The sequence below is a fragment of the Larimichthys crocea genome, chromosome VI, assembly GCF_000972845.2.
Source record: "Larimichthys crocea isolate SSNF chromosome VI, L_crocea_2.0, whole genome shotgun sequence".
Classification (NCBI taxonomy): domain Eukaryota; kingdom Metazoa; phylum Chordata; class Actinopteri; family Sciaenidae; genus Larimichthys; species Larimichthys crocea.
In genome coordinates, this window is record NC_040016.1 from 22,507,092 (window position 1) to 22,524,723 (window position 17,632).

Here is a 17,632-nt window from a genome sequence, read left to right on the forward strand (position 1 = left end):
ATTCAACTTTTATTTCGACTCGCTCTAAGTTCCCTTCTTCTACTATATGTTATTCTAGTATAATCAGTCTCCTGCGTTATAATCTATTGGACTCTAATTTGCTACTTTTTCTTTGGTGTTCCAGTCCGCTTGGTTGCTCCCTTTTTTTTTTTTTTTTTTTTTTTTTTTTTTTTTTTTTTTTTTTTTTTTTTTTTTTTTTTTTTTTTTTTTTTTTTTTTTTTTTTTTTTTTCTCTCTAATTTTCTAATTTGTTAATCTGGTTGTATAATAACTTTCATTCAAGATTATCTGTCTGTCTGGGTATAGTTTTGTCTTACATTGTGTTGTAGGACTTGAGTTCGTGCTTTTCTGTATGAATGTTATGCTTTTTGAAAACTCAATAAAAACACTTTGATTATTATTACGTCTCATAAAAAATAAGGCTGTCATGGATGTTTAATATCATCACGCCGAAGACGTAAAGTCTTCGGCGTCGTTTATCACCTCACATTACCTTTTTACCTCTGGTGTTCACATTTATACTTAAAATGTCCTAAAAGTGGTGTTAAGAAAAAAAACATAACATTAACGTTTGTTTGCCACAGAGTTCATTTTCTGCAACAATCTAAAATCCCATGGAAAATCCCATTGGGGTTTTGTTGAGGGATCCAGTGCAATGTTAACTTCTGGGTGAGCAGCACCTGCAGAGCAGACTGTTTGATAGTTTGACTCTTTGTTTGGAAAATTTAAAAAGTGCATTTTATTGATTTGAAACACTGACACAAGGATTATTGACGATCATTGACAGTCTTACAGGGATTGCGTCCATATTCAAACTCTCCTGTGGAAACACAAAAGTCACAGTGCACACAAAGTATTACATGCACACGGGATATCTTGTGTGGATATCCGAGTGTGTTTCTGCTTGCTCTGTTTCTGCTGTGTGTGCAAATAACACTACAGCAGTTAGTTGAGCTCTGTCGTATGGCGATGCTGTCAGAATGAGCTAAAGCTGCCTGAAAAACCTGATTCTGGATTCTGAAAGAAGTATGAAAGACTTTCTCATGCTAGAAACTTAGATTTTTTTATGCCCATGTACCCATAGGGACTCCATGCTTAGCTGTACCTGAACCTTAGTTTGCATTGACCCCAATCTTTCCCTGCTGTGATCTGTATCAACCTCACCCGGGTCATTAGATGGATATTTTGATTGAGGACTGCATTTCAAACAGAGATAACAGCATGACGTCGTCTCCTTTCTTATTCTAACTTCTCAGGAAAGAGTTATTTAATACACATTTTTATTAATATCACAGGTACGCGGCGGTGTGCACATCTCTTCTATCTGTGTACTTTTGGCTCTTTAAGGTTGTTAATGAGTCTCTTCCTCCTGATCTTTGGGGATCAGCTGAGCTCTCTGTGATCCATCTCTTACACTTTGCACCTGTCAAAGAGACAAACTGCAGCACCTCGGGGAAGAAGCGGGAGGTAAATGTAGGAGTAACCTCTAGCCTCGTTTCAGCCCACTTTTTCAAATCGCCTTGGACGACTCGACGACTTTTACCACAGTTTAGCAACTTCTTCCTGCTGCATTAAGGGAAGCCCGCCAGAGTGAACACCTGGAGGAGAGAGTATAGGAACTACCCTCACAGTGCTCGTGAGCAGCTGAATTAGATATTTCTGTACACCGAGGTGTTAACGAAGGAGCAGACGATAATGAGCAGAGCAGCTGGGAAAGTTGGAGAAACACTTTCCCCTCCATCGACAATTTAAACATAATGGCCTGTTTGTGTAGTACCCGACAACTTATACATTTTAATGGAGGACCCGAGGGCTAAAAACAACCTGACGCAAGAGTGCTATTATTATTACAAAACACCGACATAATCTTTCAAATGTATGCTCGCATTTTCACCTGCAAACACACACTGTGACAGGTGTTTTGTTTGAAAGCACCATCAGGAATGAATAGATTATACACACACACATGCATACATGTATGAAGGCAGTTACAGCAACAATACGTAGAAGTCTCCCTCCAGAACCAGTGAAATAGTGTCAGTTTCATAATGTTGATTTAAGTGTGAAAAACAAACTAAAAGTAAAAATGAATTAAAGCTTGCTTCAAATGAAATCTGTTCCTGGCCTTTGCTCTTGGTCCTCTCTGTAATTTCCTCTCTCTCCTCCTTTTCTACTATCAAATAAAATTGCTATAAAGCTATAAAACAGATTTGGGCAACAACATGCCCTGAGCGCGGATAAACCGTCCCCAGCCTCCAGTCACGTATAATTGAATTATGAAACTGAATAGTGTTTAAAAACTCAAATGCTGCCCCCAAAATTTCCTCCAGCAGTTTGTAGTAATTTGAATAAATCCTATTATGAGATAAGTGAGGAGTCTTTGCAGCATCATTGGTAAGCAGCAGTTGTAGTGGCCATTAACAGCTCTACACCACACACACACACACACACACACACACACACACACACACACACACTTGTGCCTCCACACAAAGCCAAACAAAACCTCAGATACTCGTAGAAACATGCAGCTGAGCCAAAGACAAGGTCGGGAATCCAAATTCCCTCCAAGACAGACTCATTTTTTCTGACTTGCCCCATTTTTAATCTTGCCAACAAAAATCTGATTGTGACGTCCCCACAGACTGTCTAAAACCTGGACGTAATCTCTGAGACGTCTTCACAGACTGTCTAAAACCTGGACGTAGTCTCCGTGACGTCCCTACAGACTGCTGTCCTCATAGTGTTTACCGTTAGCGCTGCACACAGCAGAGTTTTGAGCTCTGTGATTGGATGTTTCTCACTGAAATGCACCTTGGCACCTTGGCAGTCTGTTCTTTTCTCACACAGGCATGTTCCTACATTTATACTGATGATTCAACTGAGCTGTCTCATATTTTCTGTGAGAAAAGACTTTTTTATTTGCAGACCCCTGGACAGCAATAATAACTCCTGCCATTTCACGACGTCTCCTCGGGTTGTTAAAAGTCCCAGACTCCCAGAAACAAGAGCAAGGACATGACCTCCGAGTCCTCAGTGGTATCTACAGCCGTGCACTGTGTTATATATGACTGATAAGCTCTAATGTATTCAGCTGCTCCTGCCCTCTGTTTTCAAGGTTTTTCATAGGAAAAAATCCTTCAGCGGCAAAGACGCCGCTCAGACGTCCATCTGATGAATTTTATCAGCTCGGCGAGGAGCTTTTATTCTTCCCAGTGCACGACTGTATCTGCTGACATCCGGCTGCAGGATGTGACCTGGATTCAGAGGCATGCATGCATAGGTGCAGAGCGTTTCATCTCCAGGTGAATAATGCATCAGAGGAAAAGGTTTCCAGAAAAGTTATGCAGCACAAGAACCTCCACAGTTTGTCGAGAAATCGGTACGAAATGAATGAGGATCGATTATGTTCACGTGAGGTGATGGAAACGTTTCATCGAGCAGATTCTGGTTCCCACAGATTGTTAAAGTAGAGATGAAAGCCGGGCCGTGGAGCTGGAAAAATAGGCTTTTCTCTGATTTATATGTGCTGTATGTCCCCTAGGCAACGGGTGGTCAGGAGAGGAAGGCGTTGCATGACAATGACGCTTTTAAAATTCAACAAGGCGTGTCGCTGCTTTGTCCGTGCGTTTAGTTTCAGTCATGCCAGGTCGGCGTGAGGTCTGTTTACATCGAGCATGTTTGAGCGATTATGTGGGAGAAATGTCAGATTCGATGTTATCGTCGCTTTGAGGAGATTTCATCAGCAGGAGGAGTCGTTTGGTGTTTTATTTAAATTCGTCTTGGGGCAGTGAAACGTTTCTATTCTTACTGATGGTTCCAATTATTCAGTTGGACGTGGATTAGAGCGCTCGCATGCTGAAATGAAACACTCTGATGTGAAGTCTCTGGAATCACACACACAGGAGTCAGCAGTGGTCGGACTTTTGCTCCTGGTCTTCCTTCGTCCTCGCTTCCATTTCAAAGTTGTAATTTACAGTCTGCAGATACAGGCGCCGGGCAATTATGTAAAGGTTAGCATGACTAACGTCATGACCGGCTGACGGGAATGTGAAAGAGTCGCTTCTGTTTGCTGTGAGACTTCTGAAACCTGTGAATGAGAAGCTCTGAGCAGAGGCGCATTCATCTCTGCCTGTGTGGAGATTATTCCTAAAAATATTTTACAGAAAATTCAAGTCTGTTCTGAGCTGCTTATCTAAAGTTCTAAGTCTCTAAAAGTTTTTGTCCTCCTCCTTCAGGAAAGACGATAGTTCATTGTTCATGACTAACCTCCAATAGTCTCATTATTATTAGCCAATTAGCACGTTGTTGCCCTCGATCTAAAAAGCTGTTATGATCTTAACTCACAGTCCACCAAGAGCTGATGATAACAGCTGGTTTTATAGGAGATTGTAACCTTCCTCAATGTTCATGAATGTCTTTTGGTAACTCCAGATTTGTGAAGCATAGTTTGCACTTCAAAATCCTCTTGTCTCGCTGAGTTTGAAGCACATCGGCAGTCGTACAAGGAGAAAACTAAGAGTTAGTAAGTTTTAAAGAACGACAATTTGCTTGGAATAACTGAAAAGTTTCCAAACCCAACAATTCCCACCATGAGCAAGAACCTGGCCACAGTGGCAAGGAAAAACTTAAGAGGCCAAAACATCGAGCAGGACCTGGATCATGGTGGACAGACATCTGCCATCACTGGTTGGGTGTCCACATGAGTCCACATTGGGGTTAATGAACTATGAGAAACCTAAAGTTGATGTTGGAGGAAGACATCATGGTTTAGGTGAAATTATTAAGTCAACGTTGGCTTTTAGTTTCCAGGAACACGAAGTTTGGTTCTAGACATGACAGATGACAGACTCATTGAAGGTCAATGAACAAACCAGCTGCTGATTAAGACAGTGAGGCACAGTTGAAAGCTCCAGAAAAACTTAATAAGACTCATTTTTTGACCATTTTCAAGGTCAAGAAACGACCTTGGTTTGACTTTTAGGCTCAATAAAATCGATTATTCCAGACTAACCAAACGCTGGATTACAAAGCAACAATCCCTTTATGATGGGAAGTGTTGAGATTGCACCTATAACAGTCGGTTGAACAATTAATTGACTACTTTGACAACTTTTAATGTTGACCGACCAATAGTAGAATAGAAATTTCTATAAATATGAACATATGCCGGAGAGGATGATGCCTAATGACCTTGGCGAGGCTCTGACTTTTCCTCTAATGGACCCTCAGGATGAATTGTAATAACTTTGGTGACCTCTTAACCTTTTTATTCATCAGCATCAGTTTGTCGCATACTTTGGTTTATGACCACAATCCCATCCCATCACGCCTCGGAGCTCATTTGGCTCAAAGCACCAATGTGCAGCCAAATTCATCATAATGGTCGAACCATCAGCAACCTCAAAGTCACCTGATACACCTGCACCAAAGAGTTTTTGTTTAATTCATGTTACGGACGAGACGTATTGCGTGATTCACACGTGTGGTACGAACTCATCCCCTCCTCTGCTGACCCACCACAGTCAGCGTAAACCTGAGGCAGGAGGCTTCCTCCTCTCCACACAGCTGCCGCCAAACAATTAGCACACACACGTTATCGACTGACACATTAATTATTCTTACTGCCGTTTTCATTGTCGATCTTCTACCCGGCGGAACATTAAGCTCTTTCTGATGTGCAATTACCAAAGCGGTCGCTAATGAAGCCAGAAAACAGTGTTAAACACAGTCATGACTGTGACTGTTTATTTATGGGCCTGCAGAGAATCTGAGCACATACAGGAAGATTCATAAGCACGTCACGTAAACAATCCAAGGAAATGATCGTCCCCGTGTCCTCTTTTTATTGTTACTGTTTGCTCCAGATGCAAACGTGACGCCTCAGGAGTAAAACCGTTTTAATGCAGCCTGAAATTAAACTTCTGACTTTACACACTGTCTAAAACCTGGACGTAGTCTCTGTGACGTCCCCACAGGCTGTCTAAAACCTGGACGTAGTCTCCGTGACGTCCCCGCAGACTGTCTAAAACCTGGACATAGTCTCCGTGACGTCCCCGCAGACTGTCTAAAACCTGGACGTAGTCTCTGTGACGTCCCCGCAGACTGGGTTTAGCAAACAGTGAATGTCGAATGTCTATGCAGTTATTTGTTTATAACCACATGAATGCACCTTGCTGATATAAATAATGCACATCCACCCCAGGAGAGTGGATCTATGTATTTTAATAACTCAAACCTCCTCATAACGTGAGTCCTGTGTACTTTCATATAATTTATGTTCCGGACCAAAAAAACAACAACCGTCAGGTCCCGGTTGGACCCAGCAGCCTCGGCAGTAAACATCCCACTTTTCACTTTGTGTCTTTGTGTCTTTGTGGCTTTGCTTTGATCACAGCGCTGACCAAGGTCAGAGCGAGCCTGACGACAGACACACAAGGCTGCAGCAGACACGACTCGGCCTGACTACTGATGATGGAGAAGACCTCACATTACCTCCCATCTGAATGCACGACAGCTCCGCCATAAACCGCCACATAATCACACTATGGGCTGTATGATGGCTTTTCAAGGGCTGCGTTTTGCTTTTGTGTGATGGCAGCCAGCTATTCTGAAAAAAAGATGGGACTATTTCCTCTGAGATGTTGGAATGATTTTTCTTTCAGCAGGTGTAGAAGGACCTGAGGACTGTGAGACTCACTTCATTACATGCCATTGCTCATCTTCACGCTGTTGATACGGCACACGCTGGTCTGGAGTCTTCTATGAGTCAGGAAAAGAAAAATCACAACTGTAGAATGTTAAAATGTGAAGCTGACACACAAAGCGTTAGAAACTGCAGTTCCTCTAACGTCCACCTGAGGCTGGCTCCAGAAGTGAGTCAGTCTCCATAAGTCCCCATGTCCAAATGTCCAACTTCACAGCAGAAATAAACATGTTTACAGCCTGGTACAAAAAACAGTTTTGGTCTCTGTAGCTAATTTCCCCGTTCATGACAACTGTACTGAGGGTGAATTTATATACAACTCACCTGTTCACATTATATTAAGGCTTAAAGTTATGCAGGATTAAGAGCGTGGACGCTTTGATTGATAGGTGGGTGTCGTCACTGAGCAACCAGGCATCATTCAGCCCGCCTCAGGTCCACCAATGATCCACGTTCTCTGCCCAGTTTGGACTCTTTTAAAGTTAAACAGCCAAACAGCAACTCTCTGTTGTGTTTGTGAGGTAGAGATGTTGCTTTTGTGGGCCTTCCCCAAAAGTTCTGGCTGAAGACACACCTACAGAACTCAGTGACATCTAGTATGTAGCCGCACCCTCTTCTTCCTAACGTGAAGGAGAAACTAAAGTGGCCACAAAACTGTATTCTTGAAAACTGCATTTGGGTCCAGTGTTTAGTTTGTCCGCTCTGAGCTACTGTAGAAACATGGTGGTTCACCATTCAGTTATGAATAAATAAATCTGACACACTGGACCTTTAAAATAAACCAAACCAATCCTCCTCTTTCCGTCTCCACATTCAGAGCTCCCCCTCCCTCTCTCTCTCTGTCTCTCTCTCTCTCTCTCTCTCTCTCTCTCTCTCTCTCTGTCGCCTGAAGCTCCAAACTTCTTTTGTCTCGGTGGAAGTCGAGCATCTCGAGGAACCACAGCAGATCTACTGACTGAATAAATACTGCTACGTGCTGACAGGAGGATTTGCTGAGCGTTTATGGTTCCTGTTTTTATAATGCCAACCTGGAGGACACACACACACACACACACACACACACACACACACACACACACACACACACACACACACACACACAGCATTATCCACAGGTAAATCGAACATTTTAGATTTTATCTCCAGCTGTAACAATAACTGTTATTATGTGGTTAGCTCGCTCCACTGATGCTCCGTACTCTCACGTTTGCTGAGCTGAATATTGATGTTGTGTTCGAGCTCACAGTGTCTCTGAACGTGTAAATAAAACAAAGTTTTAATTAAGTTATTAACTGTGATTAATATGAACGATCAAAATGAAGTTTCTCATTCTAGCTCCAGCAGCAGAGTCTTAAATTAATCGATTCATTTCGTTGTCAGACTGAATCACCGGAGGCCGAGACAGCTGCGGCAGAAAATTCAATCAAACGATGGTTAATGAAATCAAAGTTTTAGTTTTTTTAACAGATCGTCCTGAATCAGAAATGAAGTCCAGGTTGATCAGACAGATTTGAAATAACCTCATGTGACACTGTGTGTTTCATATTTACATAATAAATCCACGACCTGTGAGGACGAACACGTGAAATCAAAAACTCTGAGCTGACGAACTGATGTGGACAGGAAGTGTTATTAGATTTGTGAGGAGCGTCACTCATATTCCCCATCATGGATTATTGTTACATGCAGAGGCTGATGGGAAAATGTAACGTGACATGTTCAGCTTTAAACTCATATTACGAGCTCATGACGTGATGATCCGCTGGCGGCGTTAACAAAAGCTGACATTCCTCCAGCAGCAGGTTAGAGGTGGATGAGGGAGGTGGATGTGTGTGTCTGAAACTTTGAAGTCCTCCAGACTAAACAGAAAAATAAGAGCCATTTGTCATCGCCGTGCCACAGGAGAGTTTTCTGAACCGGTGCCCAACGAGACATCCGTAATAAAGACGATTAATATGTCTGCACGCTGGGTAAAGTTTGGTTAGGATTAAAAGATGGTGGTCAGCCTTAAGGACAGTCAAAGACCAGACAGTTAATGCTGTACTATGTCTCATTATTGTAGGTGTGCACCAGACAAAGCGCTGTTTTAAGGCCATAAATATGCAGCACCACCCTGTTGGCAGTCCTGCCTCCATGCTGATATAAATATCAGCAAAGACGTGGAGCTGAATGAAGCCTGGCTGCTCAAACAAACCACCTGTAACCACGCCCACCTGTCAATCAAAGCGTCCACGCTCTTAACCCTGCATAACTTTAAGCCTTAATATAATGTGAACAGGTGAGTTGTATATAAATTCACCCTCAGTACAGTTGTCATGAACGGGGAAATTAGCTACAGAGACCAAAACTGTTTTTTGTACCAGGCTGTAAACATGTTTATTTCTGCTGTGAAGTTGGACATTTGGACATGGGGACTTATGGAGACTGACTCACTTCTGGATCCAGTTCTGAGCCAGTTTGTGGTTTCACTTCACAGACTCGGAGGTTGCCACCTGGGTGTTGTTCTTGGTCTGTTCTTCGTGTGGCTTCAAACCACCTGCAGGGTTTCAGAAGCATTTTGGCCACCAGACTTGAAACGTAACTCACCTCGGAGGTTTCCCGAGCTTCGTATGAACACGTCTTCAGCTGAAGACTTCTTATCGCTTTCTTCAAAAGCTCTTTAAGGGATAACTCGCTGCTATAAGGCCACTGCAAAGTGAAGTCTTATCAGATTAGTCCTGCTGCTCCTCACAGATAAATCACCACGATAACATGAAACAGCTGCTCGGATTAATAACATCAGATGATAAGTGGATTTGTTAACATTACAGATAAGTCATGTGGATGAGAGGGAATCCGGTCAGGTGTCTGCTGAGGACACTCGACGGAGACGTAATTTCCAAGAATCAATTTGTTCTGTTGTGACTGACAGATGCACCGCCTCCGTCACACGGCGAGCGATCTCCTGCTGATAGAAACAAACACAGAGAGGCACTTTATTAATAGCAGAGCTCTGCTGGGTCATTTGGAAGAAATTGCTCCCTAGAGCTAAATCCCTCCGGAGCGCTGCGAGGCGGCGAGACGAGACAGAAAAATATAGTAAGGTGCCAAACTGGTAAAGACCAAAAACAGGCCAATTAAAAAATGATTTAAAAAAAAAATCAATTCAAGTGTGCATCAGGGGCCTGTAAACACCATTAGTCTGCAGACGAATAGCTGCTGTTGTGTCGGTGACAGCAAGCGCATTATTACGGCAGGAAAACAGGTGAAGTGGCTGGAAGACAACAACCTGAATTCAACTGAAGGGTCACAGGTTAAATTATAAATATAGAGTCTGCAGTATCATTGTGGGACTTTGTTTATGGTTTAATCAGCTAATGAACTGATGTAAAATCAGAAATAATCATAATTTTTACTAATCTTGATTGACTTAAGTCACAGTGCACCCAAAGCAAGTTTAGAGCTTGATATTCATATTTGTTGTAATTTGTTGCCTCCAGTTTCAGAGTGTAATCCTACTGTGGTAACTATGTTCAGCTGTACTCGAGTATTTGTCTGATTACATTACTCATGATCAAGCAGCCAATCATCAACCAGGTCCCCAGCAGCAGCTGATCTCACTGCCTAGTCCAGCAGCAGTCAGCCCAGCTCGGCGTCTGTCTTTCAGCCTTTTATTTCACCAAGCTCTCACCAACCACTAAAAGTCAGTCCCACATTTACTCTTGTCCGGCGGCTTCTTGCTCGCTCACTCTCTCCTTTTCTCTTCTTAGCTTCCTCCGTCAGCGTCCTCTTCACTCTCTTCTCCTCTGCCATGATTTCAGAAGAAGAGGAGACCTTCTGAAAGTCAAACACTAAGACTCCCTTACTGCTCTGAGCTTGAGAGTCCAGATCTTCGGATGGTGAGACAGGTTTTATGTTTGATATTCATCCTTCAGACTTATCGTGTCCGGCAGACGAGAGCAGCCGGCGTTTCTAATGTATTTTGTGCGGCTGTCATCTTGAGATCAAGACCTAATTATCTCATTACCTCCAGATAAGAAGCCGTGTCCTCGTTGTTATGACTTCATTATCCAGATTTTTTTCAATCACAATAGCTCATGACTTATTTCATTATCTCGAAATTAAGACTTCAAACTGACTTTGACAAAAGCGATGACCGGGTGAAAACAAAAAGTGTTTGATAACATTCAGATGAAATCATTTTATCAGGGTGATAAAGTTGAAAAATGAACATTTTCCTGAGCTGGTGGTGAAATAATAAAGTCCTGGTCTCATCAGAGTGAACAGTCAGCATGCTAACAAGTAATTACAGCAACAATTAATGAAGATTTAAAACATAATTAAACATTTAAGTCACATTAATAAAAGTCTTTATTTCTCAGCTCGATAAAGTTTGGATAAAGGTCGTCATCATGAGAGAACAAGCACAGTTATTAAAGGATGGAGGATTTAGTGGCGTCTTGTGGTGAAGTTGCAGACTGCAACCAACTGAATACCCTTCACCTCATCCTCTCATTGCTAGCCTGAAGGAGAAGCCTCTGCGGTACGAAGTGCTGAGACACAACAAAGAAATAAAAGCAATTCTTCAGCAGGTACTTTGTCATCGGCTGCATGACATGTACAACATGGGTACACCGTGTGTTTATTAATTTTTTATGTCCTGCAAACAGTCATCGTGATTCCCAGAGCATCTGTAATGATCGATTGTAATAATTTGGTGCAACCTTCAGGTTACATGAGAATTTCTAGACACAACACCTTAGTACAAATTAATGCGACTCAAGGGTCCGTTCATTTTTAAACAAATCAATACGGGGCGGTTGAATACTGCATGTAAAAGGTAAAAACACTTTTCCAAATACTTCACAGTCTGTTGGTGGTTTCTGTTGGATCAGGGAGGTGATTATGTTCAAATGTGGATGAAGGGTTTTATTTTTATTTCAGGGTAAATCAATCTGACTCAAAGTAGCAGCAAACTTTAAAAAAATGCTGCTTCACTGCCTCCCAAGTTCTCTGCTTCAAATTGTTCCTTAGAAAGTTCGAAATAATATATATAATAAAATAGAAGAGTACTTTGTTAATCCTCATGAGGAATTAAACTCATCTGGACTTTTACAACCCTCCACTCGCATCGTCATTTCGAATGATTCAAACCGGCCACCTTCAGAGTCTGCGTCTTTAACCTCTGGGCTACTTACCTCCAAGTTTACCACCTGTTATTTTTACCAGCCTACCTGAATATAGCAGCCTAAAACTGGGCCTGCTTTAGAGTCACTTTAAAGGTGCAGGGGCAGGGTATATGGAGTATACAGCCACATATTTTTGGGTATACTCGCTTGTAAACTCCCTCTGATGTGCATGACTCATGATCATGAGTCAGGATCTCCTGCCACTGCCCATTGGGAGTCCTAATCAGATGTCGAACCATCTCAGGGGACCCTTTCCATACAAAGAAGCAGCGGCTCGACTCTGAGTTCCCTGCAGAGCTCCTAACTCTATCTGAGCCCGACCACCCAACGGAGGAAGCTGATTTCACTTGTATCCGCAACCTCATTCTTCCGGTCACTACCCAAAAGCTCATGACCACCGGTGAGGGTTGGAACGTAGATGGATGAAAAAAATGAGAGCTTTGCTTTCTTGCTCAGCTCCCTCTGAACCACAATGGTCCAGTACAACGTCTGTAATACTGCTGACACTGCACCGATCTGCTGGTCCATCTCGCGCTCCATTTTTTCATCAATCGTGAACAAGATCCTGAGATACTTGAACTCCTCTACTCAGGGCAGCAGCTCACTCCCAAGCTGGAAGGACAATTCCACTGTTTTCCACCATGGACCATGGACTCAGACTGTAGTTCCACCATGACTGATGTATGATAATAATGATCCTGACACCCTGAAGTCAAACAGCAGGACTTCAGTGATAATATGCAAATACTTCTGTTGAGTTCATATCTAAGAGCAGTCTACCCTCTGCTTCAGACAACTGTTTACAACAATAATTTCTACGAGGCATTAAATGCATCGAATGTGACACAGTAACTCTTTAAAATCAGTAAAGGAGCATGGAAATATATTTTTTCCATTTCCTGGTTTGTTGAGATGACCTTAAACAGTGCTGTAATACTTTTAAACATAATTAAACATTTAAATCACATTAATATCAAAAGTTTGAGGTTATATAAAGTTTGGGTAAAGGTCATGCGAGAATACTTTGATGAAGCATAGTTATTAATATTAACCAGGGTGGCTCCTGTGATGAAATGTTGTAATTTAGTTTTTCAGCACACTCATTTTCTCAGCCTGTCTCATCTGCCTCTGTGATTTCCTGTTTCCCAGGATTTCTTTTTCAAAGTGCTTCATGGCTGAATTGCATTCTGGTCCCATTTCCTGCTCCCGTGGGTGTAGAAATTGGTTTGAGAGTTTCTTCCTTGATGGATTTGAACGCTTGAATGTCGAGACAAAACGGCTCCAGAGAAAACTTTAATCCTGAGGTGTCGATGCCTCGATCTGATCTTTTTTAGACATTAACTGATCAAACTCAACTGTTGCCGTCAGGGAATGTCTGCAGGTCATCAACATTTGGCCTGGTATCGATGTAAAGAAGCGAATCAAACAACAACAAAATGAATGCGGGAATGTTGCTGCCTCCAGCTTCCACACAGGACTGAAAGGTTGAACTGTACACAGCTGCTCCTATTTCGGTTTCAGCCTCCAAAGCAGAGCCGCCCGAGGCGTTATTGAGTTGTAAACACTCACAGGAACAGGTAAGTATCATTCAAATCAGCTTCTGTTGGTTCTGCAAGGTAGTAAGAAACAAACAGAGAGAGAGAAAGTGTGATTGTTGGTTTAATTTCAAAGGTATTTCAGTCTCAAACTTTGGATGACAGATTTCTTAATCGTCAAACTGACGTTGGTATTACTGTCCACGGCACCTGCAGGCTGGTTTCTAATGATTTTGGTGACCCCAACTTGATGTTTCTGTGAGTCGGCAAATGTTTCCAGTCATACAAGAGAAACACTCAAATCTAATGGGCACACTGAGGTTTAATTACCGGGCAAAGTAGCCTCAGGTTGTCTACAAGGTAATAGTTTTTTTTCTAATTATAACTTTGGGAATATCAACCAATGACCCATGTTAAGGTGTGAAACCTGTAAGCAGTAAACTGACTTTAACATCTCCCTGAAATGGAAAGTCTGTTTATGTCCTAATTTTAATGTCTTTCCTGTAAATAGATAGAAAAGGACCTCTGCATTATGAATGGTAGCGTTATGATCAAGTTTCAGCATCTACCTTCCAGTGAACACCGCCTTACCCGAGACCGAACACAACTTCTGAACCAGCAGTGAGCGGCATTCTAGCAGGGAGTACAGCAGCTTACCAAGGTGGTTTTCTTGCCGGGTTTGGTTCCTGGCATCCGGGCGCTGAGTCGGCTCAGTTACCTGTGTGGCTGACTGAGCTCACGATGTTAGATGTGGTTGGAAAATCCAAAGAAACGCAGACTGCCTCTCTGGGATTAAAGTCAGTCTTCATGACAGTGGTGAGTTTTAATGCTGCGCTCGTTTCAGCACCAACGAGATGAGTAAATGAAAACACAGATGGACAGAAGCAATGAGCAACATTACACTGATGATTCGGGGAAATACGAGTTTCACTGTGAACCTGCTGTAAGGCTGTCGTTCTTTTAAACTATTAAACTATTCAGATATTACTCTGTGAAAATACTCCACTACAAGCAAAAGTCCTACATTCAGTAAAATGCAGAATGATGGGATCCTGTTAACTTTGTCTTGTCTTTTATTTATTTCCTGTTTAATTTGCTGTTTGTCTGTATTGTGGTACATGTATTCTCTGTGTTTTCTCTAAAATTAGAGATCTGCTGAAGACATCAAGGATGTCAAAAGGATCCAGCTGAGGTGGTCCGGGCATCCGATCAGGACGCCTCCTGGGCCTTCCTTTGGAGGTTTTCTGGGCACTTCCAACAGGCAGAAGACCCAGAGGGCAGATCCAAAACTCACTAGCCCATCTGGACTGGGAACGCCTTGGGATCCCCCAGGAGGAGTTGGAGAACGTTGCTGGAGAGACAGACCTCTGTCGTCCTGATAAACCTGCTGCCACCACAAGACAACCCGGCTATGGAAAGAAATGATGGAGGGTCTTTAAGTATGACTAGCAGCTAATACTTTTCACCCCTTCAGTAAGATTTTGCACAAGAACCAGTTGAGTAAATGTAATGTAAAGTTAAATTCCACCACTGATAACAAAGACTGTCCACCCTCATCATGGTTGCATTGGTCACCAGTTCATCACAGGGATGACACAAACAAACAAACCATTCGCAGGCAAGTCACCAGTTAACCCGTGAAGTCTTTGGACCGGAACTGGACCATGAACCTTCTTCTTCTTCTTCTTCTTCACTGCACCACTGTGCCACCACAACAAAGACTACGATAAAGTTAATGACTGGAATAATAAACACCACCCAGAGCTCCATCGTCCATCATCGGCCTGACGCACAGAACAAATAAACCAGATAAATGGTTTAAATATTTAATGGGCTTTCATAATAATAAAGTGAACTTCTAGAGTTACTCTGCAGGTACTGTCGACTTTCTGACCCCTGACTTTCTTCAGATTGTTTGTTTGCTGCATTTTCAATTGAGGGTCTGAAGCTTTGTCGCTCTGGATGAGTGAGTTAACTGCCTCAAAGGTCAGTTTTAATGCATTATTGTGCTTTTTCTGTCAGCACTCTGTAGTGATCTGTGACTTCTTCCTGCACATCAGCTCCTTTTAAAAGTCAAAACACCTACAGAGAGAAGCGTCGACCTCCAGCTCAGCACACACGTCGGGTCTCTGCAGATAAGAGGCAGCAACGTCGATGAGAGGCCAATAAATTACAGATGTCTGCATTAGAAAGCAGTCGGCGATGCCGGCGTGACATTTCGTCTTAACAAAGCGTTTCTAATTTTGCCTTCACATGCAACAAAGTCGTGAAATAGGCCACTTCATCAGCTGAGCGCGACGCTACATTGTTCCGCACAGCGTTGGCTCGTTTAAAAAGTATACTCCAAATGGGGTATTTGTAATCCTCAAAAGTATAGGTGGGAGGGGGTCAGAGGATAATCACACTTACATTATTCCTGCAAATTGCATGCCATGAGGGGGTTCAGTGCTCCAGCTGAATTCTGACAAGCTCCAGCACTCAGATTTTCTGCTTTCTGTGCTGCTGAAAAACCTGAGTAAGATTCACTTCATGTGACAAGTTTCTTTGTAGGGACACATTATTCACAGCTTCAGTCAGAGCTGGAGATAATTATGTTATAATGGTAATTATATGTCGTGCACTGGCCTTTATGTATGGACCTTTAGTGTTCAGCAGGGAAACCTGAGAGTACCCAAATGTACACTCAGATGATTTAATCAATCCGAACCAGAAACCACAGAGAAATCTGTGAACACGCCTTGAGAGGTTTGACAAACGCTGCAATCTGCTGCAAGTCAAAGGTCGCTCATTCTGTATTCCAGACTTTTCTTTAGCACTATAATTCTGCACGTCAGCTTCAGGTTAACAAAGTGGTTTAATGGTTTAAAGAATAAACAAGGGAAACTTTAATTTAATTGTTGGTCCATGAGGCCAACAGATGGTAACTCTGACCTCCACACCTTTATGTGCAAACAAACATCAGTCCAGGTAATCTATTAAAACAGTTTTTCTTTATTTTCTAATTGGCGCAAAGGTAATCTGTATAAACAGATATCTGCATATAAATGCTGAATTTACTGTCAAGGGACCAAGATTGTGATGCCTGAAGTGTTCTGGTAAATCATGCACCATGCATAAACATCATTCCCAGAGATGCTCGTCGTATAAAGGTTCAAAAATATCAGTCCACAAAGAAAACAGAAGAATTGAATAAAATATCGACAGTCGACAGGAAATCTTCCTCCACATGTGGACGGATTGTGTTTAATTCTGCGGTTCATAAAAACAAAAGTCAAAGCAGACACCACATCTAATAATACCAACAGAAATTACATTTTCTGTCTCCTTCCAGCAGCTGTCAAAACCTTTTCTGTATTCTGTCAGTAACTGCTGCAGCTTCGTCTTTTTGTCCTCTGGCTCCGAGTTTGTTCTTGTTTATGAAAAACTGATGCATGAAAAACAGAAATGTGTTCACCTTGAAGGTCTGACACTGAGAAAAACTTGTGCTTTCCAGGATGTTTTACAATTAAACGCTGATTTCTCTAACATTACACGCTGATTTGAAACAGTTCCTGCTGTCACTGAATTTATTTTTAACAGGAATTTGTCTTCTGAGATGTTTTTCTATAAAAATCTTGTTCTGCAGACAGACAGTCCGCAGACAGAACTTTGAAACGTCAGGAAGAGGTTTTAATAAGTTTTGTATCCCTCCTTCAACAAAGATGAACCCAATAAGCTGCAGATCCCAAAACTCCTCAAGACTTCGTCTCCTTCTTCTTGGAATTAACTTCAGTCTCATCTTCGGCTCTTGTGTCTGTCCTCAGGTCTACCTCTGATAAAAGTCTCCACTTGTCCATAATATCTTACGCCGCCACAATCCTTTAAGCTGCCAGTCTCAAAGTCCATCTATTCCCAAAGACTCAGAGGTGATGTTCATTTTTCAGGGTTTAAAAATGGTCACCGGTTATGAGAAAGCCCCAGAAGATTCTGCGTTTCAAATATCTAGTTTCAACAATTTTTCTCTCGTTTGGCGCTTTCTTTGCCAAACTACTCTTGCTAACACATTCAGAGTTTTTATCCCGTCATGGAAAGTCAAAGTTGCTGAGTCACTGCGCTTCAGCCTCGGTGTGATTGACTGTTACACGACCCATGAAATTTCTCAGTGGCACAATCATTACCTGTCTTTTCACACCTTGACAACACAATTATGACTTTTACTCTTACAGGATAATTTATTTAAACAGA